The sequence below is a fragment of the Saccopteryx leptura genome, chromosome 6 (genome assembly GCF_036850995.1).
Source record: "Saccopteryx leptura isolate mSacLep1 chromosome 6, mSacLep1_pri_phased_curated, whole genome shotgun sequence".
In the NCBI taxonomy this organism is placed as follows: Eukaryota; Metazoa; Chordata; class Mammalia; order Chiroptera; family Emballonuridae; genus Saccopteryx; species Saccopteryx leptura.
The window spans coordinates 14,163,902-14,184,496 of NC_089508.1; the positions used below are offsets into that span (position 1 = coordinate 14,163,902).

General features: G+C 47.2%; 1 protein-coding gene across 1 annotated transcript in view; it reads left to right on the forward strand.

The window, feature by feature from the left end:
* Positions 1 to 20,595, forward strand: part of FOXN3 (forkhead box N3) — a 409,075-nt gene that overhangs the window by 99,916 nt on the left and 288,564 nt on the right. The window contains exon 2 of the mRNA XM_066387948.1: positions 3,672 to 3,787. The gene's annotated coding sequence lies outside the window, so the exon portion shown is untranslated. The remainder of the gene's footprint in view (positions 1 to 3,671; positions 3,788 to 20,595) is intronic.

The following is a 20,595-nucleotide window of genomic DNA, read 5'->3' on the forward strand; positions in this document are numbered from 1 at the left end:
ACCAACCAGGTGTTAACAGGACTGAATCCAGCTTCATTTCCATCAGAGCCTGTGTGACATCAAAAACGTTTTCACTTCGGGTGGCGAACACACAATACAGTAGACAGATGATGTGTTGTGGAATTGTACACCTGAAACCTGTATACTTTTGTTAACCAGTCATCCCCATAAATTTGATAAAAAGGAAAACAAATAACATTTTCAGAATTCCATCATGCATCTAACAGCATCAAGAAATAAAGCATTCTATTTAGCTCAGTGTTCTAGAAGCAAAAGACATACCTTCTTTTTAAAAATTATTTACTTATTCATTTTTAGAGAAGAGAGAGAGATCGAAAAAGGGGGGAAGAGCAGGAAACATTGACTCCCACATGTGTCCCTACCAGGCAAACCCAGGGTTTTGAACCACAGACCTCAGCATTCAAGGTCGACGCTTTATCCACTGCACCACCACAGGCCAGACAAGACGTATCTGCTTGATCATGAAAATTATTTACTTCTCTTCTTGGAGATCTTGAGTATCAGTGTAATTTTTTTTTAAACATGATCTAAATTTTTAAAAATAGAAACATAATGGACATATAGCATGATATTAGTTTTCGGTGTGTGACCTAATGATACGGCATTTGTATAGTCAGTCCCCAGGTTATGAACGTGATCAGTTCTGTATGTTTGACCTTAAGTTGAATTTGTATGTAAGCTGTTACAGGTACATTTACCTATTACATGCAGTTTAGAGATTGGTCTTAACATAGTATTTATTTCTACCTATCTCTGTATATATAATAAATACTTACACATTTTCAAACCTGCAGAACTAATCTCGTTCCTAACCCGGGGGCTGCCTGCCTGTATTGTGAAATGATCCCCACAATAAGGCTAGTTAACAATCGTCAGCATACACAGTTACAATGTTTTTGTGTGTATGATGATGACTTTTAAGATCTACCCTCTTAGCAACTTTCAAATATGCAGTAGAGTATTATGAATCCTAGTTGTCATGCTTACATCCCTATGACTTACTTATTTTATAACTGGAAGTCTGTACCTCTTGGCTACCTTAATGCATCCCTTCTCTGCAACCCTTAAACTTTTTCCTGTGACTGAGGCACACCGCTTTCCCCTTGAGTTATTTTATAAAGCCCAAACCATAAATGTCCTCAGGGGCTCTTTTGGTGTGGTAAGATTCTGCCCCTTTGCAGAATGGCCTGAGGCTACTGTGACATCCGGAGTCTCGTGCCTGCTTTAAAATGTTCTTTTGTGTGTCCCTTGTGGGCAAACCTTCCGCAGTTAATCCCTGAAGCAGCGGAGATGCTCCCCTCTAGAAAATGCTGTGCAAACACTACAGAAAAGCAAACTGGGTTTAGCAATCTGTGAGCCACCGGTATGTTAGATATCGGTTTCTAAACATGAGCAATGGATGCTACTAGATGCTTTTCACGCAAGAAGGAGGCCACAGGCCCCTCGCACGTACCCATCTGTACTTGAAAGTAACCTTGTCTTACCTGGATCATCTTCAGGGGTCTGCGGTGTCAGCCAGACCTGGCTACTCCAGGCCCCTGCTTCCTGACCACTGGGCCTGTGCTTTAGCTATTGCTTGGTCCTCCTGGTCAACACCCTATACAAATCTCCAGGGCCATTAGTATTGTTATTATAGTCTTGATGCTTTCTCTTACCACCCCCACCAGAAACAAATATCTCCTCTGAAACCCTCTGTTTGTTAGAGGACATAACACAGTTTGTCTGCATTTGAGTTGCCTACATACGTGCCTTATCTTCCATAGTGGACACTACCTTTCTCAAAGGGGAGATTTCATCATCTCTCTCTGACCCTCCAATCCCCATCTCAACACTTTGCCCTTACTTGAAATTTAACATGCATTACAGTAGGGTAATTTTGTTTTACAACAACAGATTAAATGTCTTTGGATGGGTGACTAAATTAAAGATCTAAAGTACATCAGAATCAGAATCACTTTACAGGGCTTGTTAAAACAACAGGTCCTTGGATGCACCTCCAATATTCAGATTCAGGTAGTCTTGGGTAGGCGGAACAAGAATTTGCATTTCCAACAAACACACAAGTGATGTTGCCCCAGTAGAGCCCCAGCTCTATCTCGATTAGGCATCTCTGAATCGACTTCCCCGCATAGTGGAACATTCCTGCTTAGCAGCAGGACTGGCAGCCTTTTTGAGACTACTTTTGAGGCGGTTATGAGGATTTTATTAGTGTCGACCAATTGCCACCAGGGGAAAGACATGACCGACGTACAATTTAGTTGCAAGAATTATATAGGCAGTTTATTATTCACAGATCCCTTTGGCGTGCCCAGGTACAGCTTAAGGGGGCCCCATCGGCGTGCTCCTCTCGTCTGTCTTTGGTCAGAGCGGCGTGGAGACAGTTCACGTTCATGTTGGAGTCTGGGTGACTACCACAGCGGGGGGCCCCTCAGCTTTAGTACTTTTTCTGGTTAACATCTTCTAACAGGTGTCAATTTATAAGATTATTATTTTAAACCACCTTTTGGGCAGTTTTTGTGGGGAGTTTTTTTTATGTTAATTTACTGAAATGTTATATTAAGTCACTTTTAAGATGTTTTTAGGGAAGCCTCCTGTCTACATCAACCCACAGAGTTATGACATCAAGCCACTTCTTATCTGTATGTAACTTCACACACACACTGAGCCCTGCGCAAAAGGCACAGTCCATTTATCATATCTGTGCACACTAGATTAATTCCTATCCAGATGGCATAATTTTATTTAATTTTCTTAATTCTTTTTAATATTATATCCTAATTAATTCTATATATTTTCCATTTTTTAATATTTCTATATATTTAATTACTATAACCTTATATTACTGCAACAGATGGTAACTATGCTGCTATTGCAGGGACCGCCACTTGAGAACCACTGGTTTAAAGAATTTATTTCCTAACGTCCTCACACTGACGCTTGCAGGGTAATCCCATTGTTTTAATTAGAGAGTGTACCGGTCTGTCTTCCTTGAGACAGAGGCCACAAATGTATCCTCCATCATTTTTCCATCAATTTGTGATGCAGTCCATCTCACATACCAACTTTCCTATTTTGCAAGATTATTGGTTAACTGGTGCTCCCAAACTTGCAGCCCATTTAGTGAGCTTTGGTGTGATTAGCGCGTTTTTCCCCCAGGAGTAAAGGCAGAGTAACTCTTTTACAGTAACAGAATGGAGTCCTTGACTTTGCAGCCCGTGGACCCCGTCTACCCAGTGGATCAAGGCTGGGGAGGAACTCTGGCCTTGAATGCTTGCTGGTGCTCTCGTGTTTTTCTTTTATATCTACAGGTGTTTTCAGCGGCAACTATATATAGTAAAATGAAATGATCTAACAAATGTCTCGAGAGCAGTTATAGTAAAGTAAGATAATCTCACAATGTCTATGGCATGTATTTTCAAATTTCTGGGTCCTTTTATGCTCCACGAGGCAGTTTCAAGAACACTCCATCGTGCGAGACCCAGTGCTTCAGGAACTTTGCCAGCAATGGAGAGGTACTATTGCAATTGACTTCTTCTCTGAAGTGTGTCATCTTTCAGAGTCAGGCCAGAGATGGCATCCATTGTGGTGGAGAGGGTCCTCTCTCTCCTCCTCTGCTCTAATCCCGTCTTCCTTCTGCTCCTCTCCACCAGCCACTAGAAGCATCGTCTCCCAGAAGACCAGAGTTCTTGTGGTAATGGCGGCTTCTTCGTCCTTCCCGTGACTGGAGCAATGCTGACCTCGGTTTCCTGGACCCGTTCTGACTCAGGTAACCATGATCTGCCTTCCCCAGCTCGCTTCCACCTCCTGGAGTCTGCACTGAATAAATGTAATGCCAACGCTGTATTTAAATGCAATTTACCAGATCGATTGTTTCTCCATCAATTGGTATCCTCCCCTCCCTCCCCCAATCTTCTTAATGATCAATTTATGCAGCTGATCGGACTGACAATGTGGTCAATCCAATTTAGGCATTTAAGATAATGAAAACATTGAATCACATCTTCATTGAAAGTTTAGGAGTGTGTCATAGGCACACAAAGCAAAAGGAGCATTGCTGGGCATTTTCTGTGGTAGACGCTAGATTCTACTGTAGTTCCTCTGAATTCTCTTCTTTCTCATAAGACCATGTTTTACTTGAATTAATCTTTCTAATGTTGTACCTCTAATTGAGGCCAGCAAATATTATTGAGTACTGGTTATGTGTTCTTGGGATGGGGATAAAATAATCTAAGACAAAGCGCTCGGAGCTCCTCATAGACCTCGTTGCTTAGCCAACAATTCAAGGGCCACTCAGGAGAAGACGGCAGATGGTGGTGCCGCGGGGGCGGGGCTGGCACTGATGGTGGTGCCGCGGGGGCGGGGCTGGCGCTGAGGGTGGTGCCGCGGGGGCGGGGCTGGCGCTGATGGTGGTGCCGCGGGGGCGGGGCTGGCACTGATGGTGGTGCCGTGGGGGCGTGGCTGGCGCTGATGGTGGTGCCGCGGGGGCGGGGCTGGCGCTGATGGTGGATTGCCGGTTCAGGGAATTGAGAGACCTTTAGGACTGAGATAATTAGGGAAGAGTTCATGGAAGAGGGCAGGCCTCGGGTGGGCTTTGTCGCTGTGGACCGATCGGCCAGGAGGAGGGAAGGAGAGCGGCATGGCGCCCGGCTGGGAAGATGGGCGTGAGCCCGCTCTGAGCCTGGGCAGCGAGGGCTCTGGCTGCCTGCACCAGAAAGAGTTCAGAGGACCCTGATCCTTCGTCCGAGCCAGAGCCACACTCCCCCCAGAGCCTGGGTCCCTGGGGAGACCCCACCTGCCCTGGTACAGAGGGGCCTTGGCTAGCAACTTCCTTCAAGGACAGTGGTCACTGCCACCCAGCCCTGGCTTGGCTGCCACTTTGCTGGCCTTTTCTGCTGCTTCGGATCTGGCCCAGCCCAGCCTCTGCCTGTCCACCTGATGATTTGCTTTTTTCTTCCATACCCAAACCCCTCTGTCCCACGCTCTGCCTGGCAGGCGTGGCTTGGAAAGGCTATGGGAGGAACCAGGGACCGTGTGAGGTCAGTGCCTGGTGATTCACAAGGCCCCATTCTGAGCCGAGAGGTGGAATTGACAGGTAGGAAGCTTAAGCCACGTCATGAGTTTATAGGTTGATGCCGAGAGAGTATCTAGAGCAGGGGTCTCAAACTTGCGGCCCACCGAACAATTTTGTGCGGCCCGCAGACTAATCCTCGAAGTTCAAAATATTTTGGATAAAATTAAGTAAGCCTAGGGGCCTACTTGTATTTTTCATTTCTCTAGCATCCTAGCTAGATATTAGCTTAGTTAACAGCAGTTGTGATGCGAACTACAGTTTCTGGTCGTTTTGTGACACTGAGTAAACTGCATGTACGATTGTGCTTGTTGTACTGGTTTTTTTTTTGTTTTCAACTGCAGTGAGAAAAGTGTTGCTAACAGTTGCCTTTTGTAGACCTAGTGTGGCCCGCCTAACGGCTGTGATCTTGCTCTGCGGCCCACATGCTGAGTTGAGTTTGAGACCCCTGGTCTAGAGAGTCCTGGAAGCCAGCAGTGAGGGAGGCTCTCAGGGCTAAGGGCCACAGCCAGGGACGGGTGCCCAATGCCCCGGTTGATTTGCGGATGGCGAAGTCCGTCCTGCCCACACCTCGCTCTTTTCCAGTGTTGCCTTTGGATGAAGCAGTGACGGCTTTCGCTGGCCTGGGTCTGGAAGGTGCCAGGGAGGGTTGTGTGCGGAGGTCCCTGCTCTCCCTGTCAGGCCTGCCCTGGCCACCCTCCCCCGGTCTCGGCATGCCCTGGCACCCCTGCAGCTGAGGTCCCGCTGGCCCAGGAGCGTGGGCCTTCCTGGAATCAGAGCTTTGAGTCACTAGCCACCAGTGGAGCTGTCCTGTAGCCAGTGTTACATCTTAAAATGTGGCTTCCTGGTTGCGGCAACATATGAGAAAAAATAAATAAAAAGAATTGAGAACACACGCCCTTAAGTGCCTTAGGCTAGAAATGACCCAAACCGACTCTATATCTACAGTCTATTGGCCAGAATTAGTCATATCACCCCGCCTCACGGCCTGGAGGCTGGGACACAGGGCAGAGTTTGGGGTCCCCACTGCCCCTGGAGGCTGGGACACAGGGCAGAGCTTGGGGTCCCCACTGCCCCTGGAGGCTGGGACACAGGGCAGAGCTTGGGGTCCCCACTGCCCCTGGAGGCTGGGACACAGGGCAGAGCTTGGGGTCCCCACTGCCCCTGCCAAGCTGGGTCCCTGGGGGGGAGCCCAGACTTTCCCCGGGCTTTTGTTTGCTCATTGTCAAGGGCTGATTACCAGCCCTACATTTTTTCACATAGTTTATTAAAGGTGCAAATATGACATATGAAGGCGCTTTAAAAGGTATCATGAGTTGTAAAATCTCTAAGATATCATTGTTACTTAACTTCTTTTATCATGTCCTGAAGGGTGATGGGCAGGCGTCAGGGTGGGCACACATGCCCGAGGACCGTCCCAGCATCCCCAGTGGACCCCACATAATTATCATACAGTCCTCCCTTTCACACCCAACAATACCCGCGTGTGTAGACCGTTGATTCTGTGATCGCCCCTGCTTGACCCCGCTGGCTGTCCTCCGTGATTACTGTTGCCTACTGTTTACCGAGCTTTTCCTAAGAGTCAGACCCGGTTCTAAGCCTTTGCCTCCATTACTCCTTTAATCCCCAAGACAAACTTGTGAGGTAGGAACAAGTAATCGCTTTATTTTAAGACGAGGTAACAGATGCAGAAAGGGTTGAACTGTTTATGGTCCCACAGCTATCAAAGTGGCAGGACCCCTCTGAACCGAGGTCTGTCTGACCCTGCGCCCTGCAGCACCCCTGCCGTGGCCTCCCTCGTCCTCGTCCTCGCTGGGGCTTGAGCCCTTGACCTCCACGGGGGACCCCGCTTCCCTGACACTGACGTGAGAATCTGTTCCCAGACCATGAGAGCCAAACCGGCAAGCAGCAAGACCAGGGCTGGCAAGCGTGGGTCCGTCATCCCTTTCGGTCCCCGCTGCCCTGACGCAGACCTGCGCGGCTTCTGTTAAAACCGGGCAGCGCGTTGTACATCAGGAGAAAAGACTTTGTTTTGAAACCTCGGGTGGAGCAGAACTCCAGCCAGTGCAGACTTGCCCGGTGCTTGCTCAGCAGTGGGTCCAGACAGGCACCTTCCCAACACAAACAGTGAGGAGAAACTGAGCGCTGTTTGCAGGAAGTTTATTTACATATTTGTTTATCAAAAAAAAAAAAAAAAAGCCAGACCACAAACAAAGACCAGTTTGCTTGTTAGAATAATACCAAACAAAACCCCATCTACTCACAAGCTGGTATTAATTTCCCTGGTTCCTGGCCTTCCTAATCAGTGTTCAAAACCAAACCCAGAGAATCAAAGGGAAGAGCCTCTGAAACATGAACCAATTGTGGGCAAGTCGTCCATTGCATTGCTTGCTCCAAGAACACCCCCCCCCCCCGAAAATTATATATGTGGTTTCTCAATGTACAAAGAAAACGAAAGGAATTCCATTACAAAAGAAAAATTAGATGGAAATTTCTAATCTTATCTCATAAACAGTATAGAAATAACTTTAAAATATTCTGCTTTAAGCATGCATTTAATTTGTGCTCTGGGAACCAAATAATGTTGCTAAGATAAAGCATTCTAATAATGATTTATGTAAATTTATTTGTACGAAGTAATGGTGTAGTTGCCTATAGCAAATTGCTTGGAATAGGAAATGACATTTATGAGGTCTTTGTTGTCCTCTGAATGAGTACAATAGAGAAGAAGGGAGACTCCGGGAAGGAAAAAAAAAAAAAATCCATGTTCCAAATGGAGTCTGATGCTTCCAGAGGCAGAGATAGCTGGACAGGTTAGAGGACATTCACTAGTCAACCAGCTCAATTCAGTGTTTTCATGTGACGTTCTCATTATTTAAGCCATTTGAAAGCCACACAAAGAGTGTGTGTGTTAGACTCCTGGAAGGCGGGCACCCTCTATCTTAGTGATCATAAGCTGCTCAGGAACCAAAACTCCTTCAGAACAGGCAATGACAGAACTCGTTCTCATAGGACCCCGACAGACAGGGCACTTACGACAGGGGGTACACAGAGGCCAGATGTGATGAAAATTGGACAAGTAATCTCAGTTCCCAGTTTACTTTTCTACCAAGAAAGTTATGCTTGACTCATCATTGGGGTCCAAATGTTAATAAACAAAACAAAAAACTCTCATAGACTGACAAGAGTTTTCCAACAGGCTGCCCAGTGAGAACCTTTGATAATGGCTTGAGGCGTTTCCCGGAAACATTTTCATTAAATGAAAGTCATCATATATGTAACAGAGAGAGAGAGTTTCTGGGTCTGTGACTTGGCCTTGTAAGTGCCCAGAACCTGCCATAACCTGTACTGTTTGGGAAAGGTGTGGTGTTAGCACCTTAGTTTTGGAAGGCATTGCTTTTTTTTTTTCTTTTTCCTCAAACGATTTGTTACTGTCTCGCTTGGTCATTGCAATCATTCTTGTGAAATAGGTTGAGAGTTTGTACTCTGGATATAGGGAAACTGAGAGCCACAGAAGTCACAAAGCAAGACAGCTGCCATGCTAACATTTGCCCCATTGTCAGCCCACGCTAAAGCAGATGAAGGCACTTAGGGACTTCCGGAGACCTTGCTTTATTTAAAACAAGTTCAGAGTTTTCGTCCATGATAAGCCAGTTTGGAACGGCACCAACCATCCTGAGAGAAATGGGCTTGTCTAATTGGACAGAGCAACTTTGCAACCAGGTGGTAAGAGCCCGTGCAGGAGTGTGGGACAGGATGAGAACGAGGCTGGCTGCAGCAGAGAGGGGACGGCCTGGGGTTTCAGCACAGCCATGTGATACACTCACACCATCAAAGCCCACAGCAGCGCTGGTTTTAGTGAAGTGGCCCGGGATCCCTGAGCTGAGGCAGTGGATGTGAGGGTGAGAATGTAAGTCATACCCTCCGATTCCAGCCCTTCTTCTTTCTCCCCGAATGACTTTGGGTGTGATTTCTGAGCTCTGGATTCCTAGACAGTAATGTAAGGCGTCTGGGCCTCCATTTCCCCATCTGTAAAATGGGGATGGTGATATCTACCTTATAGAGCTGACGTGAGAATTAATAAAATACTTATAAAATATTTGGTACAGTGTTCAGCAGATAGTAAACACTCATTCTATGGTAGCTCTTGAAATGACTGTAATTGTTATTACTTAAGAATGTGTGGTCCTGACTGATAATGGGAAATGAAATTAAAATCCATTTTTATTTAATTGGGAATGAATCTGAAACGTTTCTAAATTAGTTTCTGTGTACCGAACGATAATAAGGTAACTATGAATTCATTCGTTTGTCCATTCACCCAACTGCTCTTGATGTCGAGGGCCTTTTGCAAGCTGTTTGTGAGGGACGCTGAGGAAGCCGGATTCTGAGTTCTGGTCTCGGCGGATAAGGGAAAGTTTTGCACATGGCAAACAGGCACTTTGCAGGCCGCTTTAATATACATGGTCGTTGTCTTCCAAGAGTTCAGAAATTCGACTGGTCTAAATCCTTAGTTGTCGCTGCAAGTCCTGGTTCTGGTCCAGAGTCTGCAAATTGGTTACCTTCCGAGCGATCACGTTGGCTGGCGGTGGAGGAGGTTATGTCAGGATGAATGGATGGGAAGTCTTTGGTCATTTGCGCCTTCTGCCTGCGGAAGAAGAAGGCATTCACATTCCTTGCACATGTTCTTGGCCGTTGTAGGTCAGGCCCCTAGACTGAAAGTGTGAATACACCCTTTCTGTAGAATTCATTTCCATGATAAGCATACACACACACACACACACACACACACACTACGTTCTTATCAAGGGTTGAAATGAACCCAATGTAAAACGTGTTGATTTTCTTTTTTGTTTTCCTTTTATTTTTTGAGACGGCTATGTCATTGTGTCGCTTTGGAAAGGGTGTTTCACAGATATTCTCTGAAGGCAGATAAGGAAATGTGAAACATTCTCAAATGAAATGAGAAGATAAGGCATAATTCTCAGATTCCGGATCCAGTCTGGTCTCTTTGAAGGGGCCTCCTCTGTAGAAGGCAGAGGCAGGGGGGATTCTGAGGAGTCCTGCTTGACTTTACCGTGTCATGCTGGGCCGGGTGGGGGTTGGGAGGGGAACCGGCAAATATACACAAGTAAGTGTTCAAACATGACCTTTTCCCCAGTCCAAGGCAAAGAGGAAAATAAGCACCAGGTAGAATAAAAAGTTGGCGACCTATTGCTTGTCCCCGAAAACTATTTTTGAAATTTTATTGCAGTGCAGAGTCACGGTCTGGGAGCTCGCTGGAGGGGTTCTCTCGCCCCTGCGGCTGGGTGTGGTCCCACCTCCCTCTCTGACTTCCCCTACTGGCTCCCACCACTGTTTGCTGAGGTCCACTGCCTGTGACTCAGCCTCCTTATTAAAAAGGAGATTAGCAAGTGTTAAAGACATACCAGCCATTAAAACTTTTCCCCTCATTTACAGAGGAGGAGAAAAAAAACTTTGAAAAGATGAGTAGTCATCTGCCCACAGCTCCCTGGGTGAGGACTCCGCAGTCCCGCAGTGAGCTGGAGGGACTCTGGTCGACCCGGCCCTCCTGCAGAGGAGGCCCCTTAAAAGAGACCAGACTGGATCCGGAATCTGAGAATTATGCCCTCCTGCAGAGGCTGAGGGGGCGCTGAGCTGCTGCTCCCCGCGGGAAACGCTGCACCGTGCCGGCCCTTCTCCTGTAGTGGACACGTCTATGTGTCCTCGTTTACTTTATTCTCGCGCTGGTGCGTGTCTGTAAACTCTGAAGTGGATGTGTTGGCATTAACCAGGGACTGAGTCTTTTGGGCCCCAAGTTGTACTGCTCAAAGCTCGGAGCTCCGTGAGACATGGTGGCAACAACGCAGGACAGCTGCGCGTGTCCCGGTTCCATAGCACAGAACCAGATTCAGAGGAGCCGCTGGTACTCGGAGCCAGTGGTCTCCCGGCGTCCCCCGGGAGACCAAAGAGAAAGAGCTCTTTTGAAGCTGATCCCCCTTGAAAGAGAATGGCACCCAGACTGGCACCGCTCGTGTGTAAGAGGCGGAGTGTCGCCCCAAGCCCAGTCAGGTTCTGATCCAGTCGGAACGGTTGGACTTTTACCTGACAGACCCTGATGGAAGGTGTGTTTGCTGGTGAGGTGGGCATTCCTTTATTCTTGCTGGAAGCTGAGGAGACTTCATTGCCTTTGACATTTTTTTCCTTGGGCACCAGAAGATATCATGACCTCCCACGTGGTCCTTATTTTTCCAGGTGAACAAAGAAAGGCAGGATGCTGGTGGTAGTCGCTCCTGCAAGGTCCAGATTATTTGCCAAGTAGACGTTAACAGGTTTTTCCTGTGATTAGTTTGATCTGGTGAAGGGGTGAAACCCTGAAACAGTCTTGGGTGAACTGGTAGAGAATTGGGCAGTGCTAAGTTCTGACTGGGTGAACTGGTAGAGAATTGGGCAGTGCTAAGTTCTGACTGGGTGAACTGGTAGAGAATTGGGCAGTGCTAAGTTCTGACTGGGTGAACTGGTAGAGAATTGGGCAGTGCTAAGTTCTGACTGGGGACTGTATGATTTCTAGAGAGTTGCATTGCAGGCCCTCGAAGGTAAACAAGGACATGGCCTGCTCTTCTACAGAGTGGTGTGGGGCTGTGTGATAAGTAGATAGGTGCTTAATAAATGTTTCTAATTAGTGACAGCCTATTATTATTATGGCATTTAATTTAATCCCTTACATGAATGTAAATGGAATATTATAACTTAGTTACAAGAATCTATGGTGTGCCCTGGCTGGATAGCTCTGTTGGTTGGAGCATCATCCTCAAACACAGAGGTTGTAGGTGTGATCCCTGGTCAGGCACATACAGGAACCATTCAATGTTCCTGTCTTTCTCTCTCTCCCTTCTAAAATCAATAAAACAAAACAAAGAATCTATTGTTTTACATATGTGTATATTTATGTCATATACATATGTAAATATATGTGTCTATGTATATGAATATATGTATAAACAAATTGTGCCATTTGATTCTGGGACAGTTTATAGGATTCATTGCTTTCTTAAGATGTGGAAATAACTAAATTATCACTCCTGTAACTAGTTCCACTTTTTTATCATTTGGCCTCCACTTCTTTTTTTAGCTCTTCTACCCAGGACACATAAGTAGCCTCTGGGTGTATGTGTGCTTAACTCAACAAAAGTATAAACAAGCTGCTATTCATTTTATTAAACAGCTTGAGCAGAGATGTTTGGTCTGGTTGCCGGAAATTGTTAGCTTATCACTGAACTGTCCTGATAATTCTTATTATTCAATTTGCATTGCTTATGATAATAATTATTACTACATAAAAGTGCATGATGCTTTCATTTGTATAGTGCTTTCATTAATAATCTAATTGACTATCACATTCACATGGTTCTGCAACACACACATCAAAGCACTTAGAGATTGGTCCTGGGCACCTCGGGAAGCCAGAATTTAGGTGTAAATTGTGAGGCTTGGGGTGGGGACAGGGTGGCAGGCAGGTGCTTTGGCCTTGACATTCAATTGGTTAGCTGTACATTTCCTCTCATATTTATTTCCAAGCCTTTTATTGATTTATCAGCAGTACCTCTGATCTGGTCGTTTGAACAACCTAAGAAACTCAATCATGGTTATAGTTATTTTGGTCACTAAAATGACTGGATTGATACTGATTTATAAGTTAAAAAGGCAATGATAACTAAAACAATAAATCTGACCCAAAATGATTGCATCAGAGGCTTCATGGAAACACACTCTGTGTCTATGGGGCCTGTTCTACAGAAATGAGAGGATTTTATCTGTCACAGCTTTGCCAGTATTCCTAGACTGCATTGCAACCGTGTAAGACTTAGGTTTTGATACATTTTGCTGCAGAATAACTTAGTTTGTGGATTTTTTTAGTGAAGGAGAGTATTATAAATTGTGTCATAACTCATGTTTTATATATAAAAATAAAATGATTTATTGAAATACAACTCTGGAGGCATGCAAGAGAAACGAGGCTGCACCTGACTCACAGTGTCAGCCCACAGTGACATTCAAGCAACAGCACGCCTTTTAACATTCTGGATTTGATAGGGAAACTACAGCCAGTGAAGGAATTCCCATTGGACCACACCAGCCTGACATCAGGGAGGGTGAGCATGTGGCGATCAAGAGTGTCATGGAGAAATCTTCCCCATCAGAAATTGGAGTTTATTGAAATCAATGCCTTCTCCTCCACCATTGGGCGACCTATTTGGAACAGGTGTTAATGTCTGGCCCTTGGAAATGAACGCCTGGAAATGTGTTCATTGGGAGTTTGGGGGTTTGTATGAGAGCATAGTTTTAAATTTTACCTTTTGAAGAGGAGTTTGGTTTCTTGTTACATTGCAATAGACAGTGGAGTTCCTAGTACTGAGCTCCATAGGCATTTTAATACAGTTAAGTATTTGACCATATGTTACCAATTTAGGAGAAGGAGGTCACCTTCCAGTGGCTAAGTCGTACATATGTGTCACTCTGGGTAGACTAAGTTTGGGGTAACAGTCCCCAAAACTCTTAAAACATGAGATAGAAAACAATGGAGGTTTATTTCTTGCCCACTTTATGTCTTTATTGAGGCTGGCTGGGTGCTCTGTCATCCTTGCTCTTATTCCCAGATGGAAGCTGGGTCCCCCTCACCGTAGCTGAGAGAAAAGAGAAACCTGCAAACACACGCTGGCTCTTAAAGCTGTTCAGTTGCAACACGTGTCACATCTGCTCACATTTTATTGGTTAAGGCTAGTCACATGGCCACACCTGACTTCCTGTAGGTGGGAAAATGTAGCACAACTGTGTACTTGAATTATAGAGAGGTGAAATACTTATAAATAGCTCTGTGCTGCCCACAGGATGTACCTTCAGTATTAGAGCTAGAACTCAAGAGACCTGGCTCAACTGAAGCAAGTGAGTAGAATTCTTTATAACCTTCAGCTACATGGACCAGTCACCTGAAGTGGGACAGTCTCATCTCTTCAGTACTGTCCTGTCTAGAGGGGGCTCTACCCCAACCCCCCTTGACATTCAGTTGGTTAGCTGTACATTTCCTCTCATATTTATTTCCATTTAATATATAAAACATGAGTTATGACACAATTTATAGTACTCTCCTTCACTAACTACACATCCACCGTACACATAACTAGAAGCCACTCAAAGAGTTAGTGTGCTTGTTATGCCGGTGCAACAGCACATGGGAGTCCCCCAGCACCCCTTCCTGGCCAGCCCCGTGCTACCTCTAAGCTCCTCCTATACAGACACTCTGGAATGACCATAAGCCCTTGGTTCCCTTCTTGGGTGTTCACTGTGGGCTGTCCCAGTGTTGGGAGTCATACCTTTTTATTTCATTTTCTTAGGTGGGCAGCTGAAGGTTTCTTTCTACAAAGACAAAGCGCAGTTGGTTGGGGCTTAGGTCTGTGTGCGCAGCCGACTGCAGGGAAGTGGTTCTGCACACGCCAGGCTCAGGGACACTCCTGTCGTCCTGGCCTCCGTTAGTCTCTACCAGGCTGGTCTGGGCCCTTGCTGAAAGGTTCCCTGCTTGGAACAGAACTCTTGGGTCTGGGCTTGGGTTGTTGGTGTCACAAATTCCATTGGGGCCTTAATTATGTTCTTTTAAGGCCCCCAAAGGAGTTTATATCCATGCAAGAGAGCCTCACTTAGCCAACAAATTCAGCTATCTGGAATGTAACCAAGAGTGAGGAAGAAACCAAACATATCTTGGAGGACAAAACAGATTTCTCCAATTCCATCCAGTAGTTCTTATGTTATTATTTTTATTTTTTTGTATTTTTTTGTATTTTTCTGAAGCTGGAAACAAGGAGAGACAGTCAGACTCCCGCATGCGCCCGACCAGGATCCACCCGGCACGCCCACCAGGGGGCGACGCTCTGCCCACCAGGGGACAATACTCTGCCCCTCCGGGGCGTTGCTCTGTTGCGACCAGAGCCACTCTAGCACCTGGGGCAGAGGCCAAGGAGCCATCCCCAGCGCCCGGGCCATCTCTGCTCCAATGGAGCCTCTGCTGCGGGAGGGGAAGAGAGAGAGGAAGGGGAGGGGGAGGGGTAGAGAAGCAGATTGGCACTTCTCCTGTGTGCCCTGGCCGGAAATCGAACCCGGGACTTCTACACGCCAGGCCGACGCTCTACCACTGAGCCAACCGGCCAGGGCCTTATATTATTTTTTTTTAAGATTTTATTTATTCATTTTTAGAGAGAGAGAGAGAGAGAAGGGGAGTGGAGAACAGGAATCATCAACTCCCATATGTGCCTTGACCAGGCAAGCCCAGGGTTTCGAACTGGTGACATTATTGTTATTATTATTCAGAGACGGGGTGGGGGGCAGAGACAGACTCCTACATGTGCCTGACTAGGATCCACCTGGCAAGCCCATTAGAGGATGATGCTCTGCCCATGTGGGGCATTGCTTCGTTGCTCAGCAACCAAGCTCTTAGCACCTTAGGCGGAGGCCATGGAGCTATCCTCAGTGCCTGGGGCTAACTTACATCAATCAAGCCGTGGCTGTGGAAGGGGAAGAGAGAGAGACAGAAGTGAAGGGAGGAGGGGTGGAGAAGCAGATGGGCGCTTCTCCTGTGTCCCCTGACCAGGAATAAAACCTGGGACTTCCACACACCAGGCCGACGATCTACCACTGAGCCAACTAACCAGGGCTGGGTTTCGTGCTCTTTTTTTTTTTTATAATTTTATTTTTAGTGGGGTGACATCAATAAATCAGGATACATATATTCAAAGATAACAACTCCAGGTTATCTTGTCGTTCACTTATGTTGCATACCCATCACCCAAAGTCCGATTGTCCTCTGTCACCTTCTATCTAATTTTCTTTGTGCCCCTCCCCCTCCCCCTTTCCTTCTCCCTCTCCCCCCTCCCCCCGTAACCACCACACTCTTATCAATATCTCTTAGTTTCACTTTTATGTCCCACCTACGTATGGAATAATGCAGTTCCTGGTTTTTTCTGATTTACTTATTTCACTTTGTATAATGTTATCAAGATCCCACCATTTTGCTGTAAATGATCCGATGTCATCATTTCTTATGGCTGAGTAGTATTCCATAGTGTATATGTGCCGCATCTTCTTTATCCAGTCATCTATTGACGGGCTTTTTGGTTGTTTTGTGCTCTTAATGTAGCCACACTCCTGATTAACTTGGTTTTCTGATTCTCTTGACCTTTAGGGATGACAAAACTAGGCACACGAGGTGAGATGATTTGCCAGAAGTCTCAGGGCTGTAAGTGGCAGAACAGGTTCTGAGGAGGCCAGACTTAGTGGATGTCATGATGGTGGCAGGGAGATAAGGAAGATAGCTGAACAGTATTTAACTCTTTAAAAAAAAAAAAAAAAGAAAGAAAAGAAAGTAGTAGAGAAATATGTAAAAATTATAGGACAGTTCCCTTCAAAGTAGCCACTTTATTGTTTAATTCTAATGTGTGATGAGTACTAGTTGGCTGAGATAATCCGGTAAGTGGGACTGTGCTTCCTGACTGCCAAACAAACACGAAGTTCCTGGAGTCCTCTCCGCTGAACAGCGAGTTTAGCTGGTACGTTAATAGATGATTATGAAATAGTTCTTTGCACAATCAAGATGAAACCTGGACTCAGGCCGTGTCAGGGTGATCAGCCTGGTTCTGGTACGGCTTGGGGGGGAGGTGGATGGCTTCAGGAGTGCCCAGGAGCAGGGGCACCTCCCGTGGGCACGGCCCCGCCGGAGGATGGCTCGTCGTGAAGGAAAGTCCCCGCACGGCAGCCAGGGGCCTCGAGCTTGTGGACATTCACTAAGAAGCTGCATTTGTGGGGAGCTTCCCGGTGTCCTGAGCACTGATGTTCACACAATGTCTCTGCTTAACACAATCCCGTGTGGGAGGCAGCGCAGACATCAATATCATTTCAATCATTTATGTGAAGATAGCAAGGCTTGGAGGAAGGTACCCAGGGCAACAGTGCCAGCGAGAATTGTGGTCTGAGACCCTTAGCAGGACCGTCTGCTCGCACCCCTGTGTTGTTCAGGGAACACCTGTCCGTTCATGCCTGGGGAGAGCCCCCAGAGGGTGATGGAAGGAGATCCTTTCCCCACTCCAACCAGCTTTCTTTCCCAGTTCAAAACAGTCCAGTCCCTCCTGGCCCCTGGTGGCGCAGTGGCTATACAGTGGCTAGAGCACCGACCTGGAACACTGAGGTCACCTGTTCGAAACCCTGGGCTTGCCGAGTCAAGGCACATCCGACAAACAACCAGTGAATTGCTTGAGTGAAGCAACTACTTGTCATTCCTACCCCCTCTTCTCTCTATAAAAATCAATAAATAAAATCTTAATAAAGAAAAAGTCCAGTTCCACAGAGGAGAAGGAGGAATGTGAAGGTCCAGGCCCAGCCTGAACCACGTTGCCGTCAGACGGAAGAAACACTTGAGATGGGTGAACGGAGGCACAGCACCTTGGAACCTCAGGCAGTTGGGAGGCAAGGCGTTCTGTCCTCCAAGCTGCCGTCAGCGACCTGCCAAGCCCCAGAGCTCTCTCTGCTTACTTGGCTGAGGACGAGGCAGGAGAAACGCTTGCCGTGGGGTTGCAGGACCCTGAGGGATACTACTCATCCTATCCCGGAGGCAGAGAGCCTGCCTGCCCAGTGTGCCCAGCACCGGAAGGAGGAAGGAGGTTGGCTCCCGTTTGTCAGACTCTCCGTCTGGTGCTGGGGGTCAGGGCACCTGCGGGGCGGTTCCAGTCCCGAGATCTGGTCCAGGTTTATCTCTATAAATAGCTCAGGGTTAGACTTTTAGCCAGTTAGGGGACTACTGGGTCTCTATTTTTCTCAACTGTAAATTAAACAGTTCTCAGCCTCACTCATAATTTAAAGAGGCTTGAATCTAAACAACAAGAAGATACCATTTGTCACTTGTCAGACTGGCAAATATGAAAGAATCTGAGAGTTTCCAGTTCTGGAGCGGGGCTGGGAGACAAGCACCCTCTCAGATTTCGTGGCAGGGCACCCGGGTAGAGCACTGGGAGGGCACTGGAAGCATCTATCAAAGGTGATGTGCCTCAAACCAGCAAGTGCACCTTAGAAATGTATCCTGTGGACCTACTCACCCAGTGCCAGCAGCTGGTGAATGAGGGTATCTTACTATTGTTTCTAATGACGCAGGAGTGCAAAACAAGCATTCTGGTTTCAGGACCTTCTTTATTGCCTTCTTTCTTAGTCCGTTTGGGCAGCCAAAGCAAAATAGCACAGACTGGGTGGCTTGTAAGCACCCAAGATGTATCTGTTGCAACTCTGGAGGCCGGAAGTCCAAGATCAAGGGGCCAGTGGAGTCCACTGAGGGCCCTGCCCTGGGCCGCAGGCTTCGCGTTGTATCCTTACGTGGAGGAGGGGGCCAGGAAGCTCTGTGGGATCTCTTTTATAAAGGGTACTCATCCCACTCATGAGGGGTCCGCCCCCAGGACCTAATTACCTCCCAGAGGCCCCACCCCCTAACACCATCACAGTGGGGGGTAGGACACCAACATTTGACTTTAGGGGGGACATAAATATGCACACCATACACCTTAAGTAAAAAAGGAAGTTGTAGGAAAGTGGGGTCCTATTTGTGTGTGTGTGTGTGTGTCTGTATACATACACACACATATATGTATGCTCATGTTTTCATAATTATTTTTGGAAGGACACCCCAGAAAAACGTAGGGCAGACTGAGGGTTCAAGGTAAGAGAGAGGGCAACTTTTCCCACATTACATTTTGTCTTTAAAAAATACCAACGAGGGGCCCTGGCCGGTTGGCGCAGTGGTAGAGCATCGGCCTGGCATGCAGAAGTCCCGGGTTCGATTTCCGGCCAGGGCACACAGGAGAAGCGCCCATTTACTTCTCCACCCCCACCCCTCTCCTTCCTCTCTGTCTCTCTCTTCCCCTCCCGCAGCCAAGGCTCCATTGGAGCAAAGATAGCCCGGGCGCTGGGGATGGCTCCTTGGCCTCTGTCCCAGGCACTAGAGTGGCTCTGGTCGCGGCAGAGCGACGCCCCGGAGGGGCAGAGCATCGCCCCCTGGTGGGCAGAGCGTCGCCCCTGGTGGGCGTGCCGGGTGGATCCCAGTCGGGTGCATGCGGGAGTCTGTCTGACTGTCTCTCCCCATTTCCAGCTTCAGAAAAATACAAAAAAAAAAAAAAAATACCAACAAGGGTGCAAGTATCAGTGTTGTTATATTTCTTTAATGTTTCCACGGGACTAATATGTTTAGGTGGTGGGACTGTTGACCACTTACATTTAGAATTTCTTTTTCTGTATTTAATAATTATCTAGTAAATAATTTGCGTTTTTGAATTATTTCAAATTATTATTTGAAAAGGTTGGACGTCACCCTCTTCGAGAGCCCCTCCTGGATTAGAAATTTCCTGGGTGTCTTTGCGAAGCGTGTGCCCAGCCCTGTTTCTTTTTGTAGCATGTGGTGAAACCACGTTCTCTGCCCACAAGGTTGCTTAGGGTCGGAGCAGGAGATGGTGGGCGGCAACGAACACACCTGAACAGGTGAAGCACCCAGACCACGACGTTGTCTGAGAGAGGCTGGCTGGTCTACGGGACCGGGACTCCTTTTTCTTCCCCAGGACAAAGTTGTGTCTGGGTCTGGGATGGTGAGAGCCGCTGAGGGAAGGGGCCCGTGTTGTGCAGCTGTCTGTGCTGAGGGGCCCCGGGCAGGTCCCAGCCTGGCCTGAATCCCTCTGAATTCCTGATTATTATCACCAGCAGTCGGGGCGTGCCAACCGTGAGAAGTAACACGTCTTTGGTGCCAAGGGCTGCGATGATCTGTCTGTGCGCCAGCTTTGCAGGGACTGTGTTTCTCTCCCCGTTGTGTAGATGAGGACTCAAAGGTGCCCCCTTGCTGCTTCCTCAGCTTTTCAGCAGTGAAGGCCTTGTATCGCCTCCTATGCTGTGTGCCTTGGGATCAGAGCGGTGACGGTGACAAGAACAATAATGGAACTTGGAAGACCTCAGAGAGCGGTCAGCGTGCTCAGCTGCCCCAACTCCCTCCCCCGGAATTTTCTGTCTCATGTTAAAGGGTTTGCTCTAATTACAGAGGCCGTGGGTCTTGCAAAGCTTCATGACAATCTGTTCATACCTGCATTACAGCGCTAACCACACTGGATAGCAATGGCTGTTGTGGGTGGAGTCCTTTGCCATTCATTGTGGCTTCCTGGTCTGCAAGGTCTGGATTCGGCTCACTGATCCACGTGCCTAGAATGAGCCCTTAATTAGGATTCCAAGGCTGTTTCCAACATGAGTTAGTGCTGGTGGGCAAAACAGTTGTCCGAGCAGTCAGGAGGTTCTAGAGAGCAAGTGACACAAAAAAACATATCCCGTATGCTTGCTGTCAGTTGGAAGAGAGATGAGCAAGAGGAGAAATAAGTGGAGTGTTTTTGTTGTTGTTTTAGTTTGACAGAGTCATATTTGGTAGCCAAATAGCTTCCCTGGGAGGG